At 39.9% G+C, this 5,391-nt stretch overlaps 1 pseudogene; it reads left to right on the top strand.

Annotated features, from left to right (window-relative positions):
* The first annotated feature begins 2,430 nt into the window (after positions 1–2,430).
* On the top strand, positions 2,431–5,187 carry LOC148690525 (uncharacterized; annotated as a pseudogene).
* Positions 5,188–5,391: the final 204 nt, after the last annotated feature.

Here is a 5,391-nt window from a genome sequence, read left to right as displayed (position 1 = left end):
TGGGGCTGTTTTGAGTCTTTTGGTTTGTTTTAGTGTTTTTATTGTTTAGCTTTGCATTCTTTGAGTCTAGTTTAGTGTTTTAACCTTTGTTTTACGTTTTTGAGTCAGTTTCCAAGTGATTTAGCAATCCCTCCTAATCCCCGGTTTAGAACGATCCCTACTTATTTATATGCTACAATTGTCAAAAGAGGGTTAATTTGTGTGTTAAGTTAATTTTCGCATCATTCTTCCTTATCTTCATTGGAGTAGAACTTCTTCCACCAGATTTGTAGCCTTTCCTAGCTCTTCTAGTCTTCAATTTCGTCCATCCTCATTGCTACATGATTAAGCTATCCAATCCATGCCCAAAAATGCTCCAAATAGCCTCAAAATGCACTTTCTTGCTCCTTTTGCCATTAGGACCTAAAAACACACGAAAATACTTTAAAAGACTGAAATACATAGTAATTAACTCACTAAGTGTAAGGAAACAACACAACTAAGTAGCATAAATATGCTCCTATCACAGGGATACCATATGCTCAAACCAATTTTAAACTCCACATATTGAAACACATAACAATCAAGATCGAAGTCAAAGGGTTGTAACGGGGCTAAGGTATTGGCTAACAAAGAAAGGTAAGGATAAACAAAAGTTCTTAAAGCAATAGTAAGCAAAGTAATGAAATAAACACTTAGAATTCACTTTTGAATGCAGAAATCAACTTTGAACACCAAGGGAAATAAAACTCAGGGTCAAATTCAAACTTTTGGACCCTTTCTTCAACAATCAACACTTGTGAGTTCATTCTCACTTATTTTCAACTCCTTTTTCTTTCTTTTCCTTCTTTTTCACGTTTTTTTTCTTTATTTTTTTTTTTTCGTGCCCTATTCTTTTCTTTGGCACATAAATCATCCATCCCCCTAGATTCCCACGAAAATCCTTCCCCCACACTTGTTTTTCTGCAAATTGTAGAACAAAAGGAATTCCCCCTAAGTCATGCTTTACTATACTTTAAGAACAAGGGTATGGATAGTCCTATTCTAGGCTAGGTAAGGATAATATGGTTAACAAAGAAAATTAGGCTAACTAAGGCTCAAAGGGGTTAACATACAATACATATGCAAAGGGTAAGGCTTTTTGGCTCTCGTTTTCACTAAACAACTTCATCTTGTTTTATGTTATGCACTCAATTTTATGCTTTGAATGAAATGGGCATGAGTTCTAGTATTTGGAACTATAGTGATAAAACGCATTCTAAGTAGTAACCAAGCAAAGAATGATGAGATCAAGCAACGACTTTAGAAAACAAAAACATCAAGATTAATAACTCTCCAAAGAATGTTTAGGCTCAAGTCTCTCAGGGTTGTAGCATTAGTTTGAGTTTCTTCCTTCAAGCATGTTACAAAAACTGATTTTTTTCCTTTGTGATTACATGTGAATTCGTAAATGTCAACTACAACTAAGCATAAACCAAAGAGTATATCAAACTTCCATTCATGTTTGTAACTTTCTTCAACAGTCATGCAATTAAAAACCAAATCCTCATCATTGTGTTGGAAGGTATCCTAAGACACAAACAAACATAAAAACAAAAACGACTCTAAAAACAACTCTTTTTGGGTTTTTAAAACACTCTTTTTCGATTTTTTTTCAAATTTTCGGATTTTTTGTTTAAGACACATGAAAACACTTCAAAATACACTAAAAACACTTAAAAACAGTGAAAAGCAACTTTAGAAATGATGGGTGATAAAATCCCACGAATTTGCATGAAAAACACTTTGTTTACCCCCCACACTTAAACCAAACATTGTCCTCAATGTTTTAAGCATAAACTCACAAACAAACAACCAAATAACACAACTAACAAACACGACAAACATGGCAAAATAAAAGCAATAAAGAGTAGGGTTTAGGAACGCAAATCTGGTTATGGAGCCGGAGATTCCTAGGTATTCTTTATTTGAATGCATGGGTTGCCTCCCAAGAAGCGCTTGCTTTAACGTCTTCTAGCCGGACGAGACCTCTCTTTAAACTTTATTGGAGCCCACGGCATGGAATTGATCTTTGAATGGAAGGTGATACTTGAAATGATCCGGTAATGGTTTAAATTCAAGATTGGGTGTCTGAATCATCAACAACCTGTTAGTATAAAACAAAATTGAAATTGGAGGAGGTGGCTTACCTATGTGCTCCAATAAGAACTCAAGGATAAACACATCTTCTTTGAACGTTTTAGGGACTTTGCACTCGGCCAGATTTGGTGTGAGGATTAGTCCTTGTCCTATGTCATAAAATTCAACTTCTTTGGGGTTGTTTGCCTCAAGAACATCCTCTTTGATGAATTCTAGACATTCCCCAGTGCTAATCCCTTGGATTGTTATTTTCGTTTTTCTTATTAGATCAGATTCTTATGTTATTTTGTTTCTTGTTTTAGGTACTTGTTTATGACTCGGAGTTCTAATCCGGTTCACGAACATATTTTAAACTTTGACGACGATTTTGAGCGTGAGTTGAGACGTAAGAGGAAGAACCCGGAACCTAGTGAATCAAGTGCAAGTTCCGAGTCCGTTTCTGAATTTGAAGAGGAAGTGGAAGACATGGCAGCGGACAACCGAACAATCAAGGAGCTTTCCGCTTCGGGATTGGCCAATGCCGCACCCTTGTGCATCCAATACCCAAGGGCGGCTCAAGACAAGACTGCTGAGTTCGAATTGAAGTCAAGCCTGTTACATCACATTCCGAAGTACCATGGGCTGTCCATGGAAGATCCGAACAAGCACTTGAAGGAGTTTGAAGTCGTTTGCTCAAGCATGACTCCGGTGAACGTGGATGAGAGCATCTTGAAGATGAAGGCCTTTCCCTTTTCTCTCCAAGAGAAAGCGAAAGATTGGTTGTACGAGTTGGCTCCCGGAACGGTCACATCATGGGAGAGCATGAAACGAGCTTACTTGGAGAAGTTTTTCCCAACTTCTCGAGTCATCCTCCTACGAAAAAGGATAAGTGGAATCTAACAAGATGAAGGTGAATCCTTTCCTACTTATTATGAACGCTTTAAATCTCTTGTTGCTTCATGTCCACAGCATCAAATGAAAGAGGAACTACTTCTACAATACTTTTACGAGGGACTTCTACCTATTGAACGTCAAATGCTAGATGCCTCAGCGGGAGGAGCATTGGTGGACAAGACCCCCACGGCTGCAAAGTCCTTGATTGCTAATCGAGCATTGAACGCTCAACAATACGAAGGCGTTGGACAGAGGAGTACCCCACGACAACACCAAGTCAATGAGGTAAGTGCCATAACCGAACTTCAAAATCAAATGGCTAACCTTACTACGTTGCTTTCTCAGGTGGTGGAAGGTCCAAAAGTCAAAACCGTAGCTTCTTGTGGCGTGTGCTCCATGCAAGAACACCCTACAGACAAGTGCCCACAATTAATCGAGAATGGAGGGTGGGAGACACTCAATGCCGTGGGATATGGCAACCAATACCAATCACGTGGTGATCCGTTCTCTAATACTTACAATCCCGGTTGGCGTGATCATCCGAATTTCAAATGGCGAGACCCCCAACAAGGTCAACAACAAAGCGGATTTAGGCAACAACCCCCGAGTTTCTATCAAAAGCCGTTGGCACCACCACAAGCCCAAGCACAACCTGCCCAAAGCAATGTAGGTAATTCAAGTGAAAATGATAAGATTTTTCAATTACTTACTACTTTGACGCAGGAAGTCCAAACTCAAAACAAAGAGAGGCAAATCCAAGACAAGAGGGTGGACAACTTGGAGAAGCAAGTGGGACAGATTGCCGAATTCATGGGGCAATTTCGTGAGCAAGGAAGGTTGCCTAGCTCAACAGTGGTCAACCCGAAAGGAGGATTCAAATCTGCGAAAGCAATCATGTTGCGAAGTGGAAAACAAGTTGGAACGGCTTCACAACCCTCTAATTCAGCCCCAATGGAGGACGAAAAGTTGCAATTTGAAGAGGGGGAGCATGAGCAAGCCACGGCAAGGATGGGAGACACCATGCCGCAGCCACCCAAAGTACACCACTCGGTTTCCAAGGGTAAGGAGGTTCCAAATTCGTTTATTTCTAATGTTATTCCTCCAAATGCACCCTTTCCTCGTAGATTCATGCAAACAAAGAAGGAGGAAGCTGAAAAGGACATCTTGGAGACATTTAGGAAAGTACAAGTCAATATACCACTTTTGGATGCAATTAAACAAGTTCCGAGGTATGCTAAGTTTTTAAAAGAACTTTGTACTACTAGGAAGAGAATTTCAAACAAAGAGGTTGTAAAGGTAAGTGAGAATGTCTCAGCCATCTTGCAACGTAAATTGCCCCCTAAATGCAAAGATCCGGGTAGTTTTACAATTCCTTGTGTTATTGGCAATAATCGGTTTGAACATGCCATGCTAGACTTAGGTGCATCTATTAATGTTATGCCTTACTCAATTTATGCATCTATGAACCTAGGTGAGTTAAAAAATGATGGTGTGATTATTCAATTGGCCGATAGATCTAATGCCTATCCAAAGGGTGTTTTGGAAGATGTTTTAGTGCAGGTTAATGATTTAATCTTTCCGGCTGATTTTTATGTACTTGAAATGGAAGACTCGGTTCATTCTCTACCCTTGCCACTCCTACTTGGAAGACCATTCATGAAAACAGCTCAAACGAAGATTGATGTGGCCAAGGGAGTATTAACAATGGAGTTTGGTGGTGATATAATTAAATTCAATGTTTATGACTCTATTAAGAAGCCTAATGATGTTCGTTCTTGTTTTGCCATTGATGTGCATAAGGATATAGGGCAGGAACAATCCACACCTATCAAGAAGGATGCATCAAGAACCACCATTGAAGAGGGAATTGGAGTGGTTGCCCTAAAACCATCCAATCTGGCCGAGAGTAGCCATAGTGACTTTGTTGATATGGCTGCCACTTTTGAGCCTCCATCACAATATGTTTGTAAGTCTCCAATTCCCATTTCAACTAATAGGGTGTTACCTTCTTTGGTGCAGGTACCCAATCGATTTCAAGGTGGTGGGAGCATTTACATGGACTTTAGGAACCAAAACACCACAATCCGGGAGGATCACTATCCCCTCTCATTCATTGAGCCATGCTATGAACACTTTGGGAAGCATGCCGTGGAGGACAGATCCCTCCATGCTGTGGGTACTACTAGTGAAGCTTAACACGGCATATTCGTCCGGCTGGAAGACGTTAAAGCAAGCGCTTCTTGGGAGGCAACCCATGTATTCGACAAGGAGAAGATGGAACTTCCATTCCAAACCCAGATTTGCGTTTCTAAACCCTTCTCCTTGCTGTTTATTTTATCATGCTTAGTTGCTTATTATTTGTTTGCTTTTATGTGAGTCTTTGTGTGAAACATTGAGGAC

The sequence above is a fragment of the Pyrus communis genome, chromosome 15 (assembly GCF_041283825.1).
Source record: "Pyrus communis isolate YQ-2024b chromosome 15, ASM4128382v1, whole genome shotgun sequence".
NCBI lineage: Eukaryota > Viridiplantae > Streptophyta > Magnoliopsida > Rosales > Rosaceae > Pyrus > Pyrus communis.
Note: the sequence above shows the minus strand (reverse complement) of the source record. Positions and strands in the feature narration are given on the sequence as shown.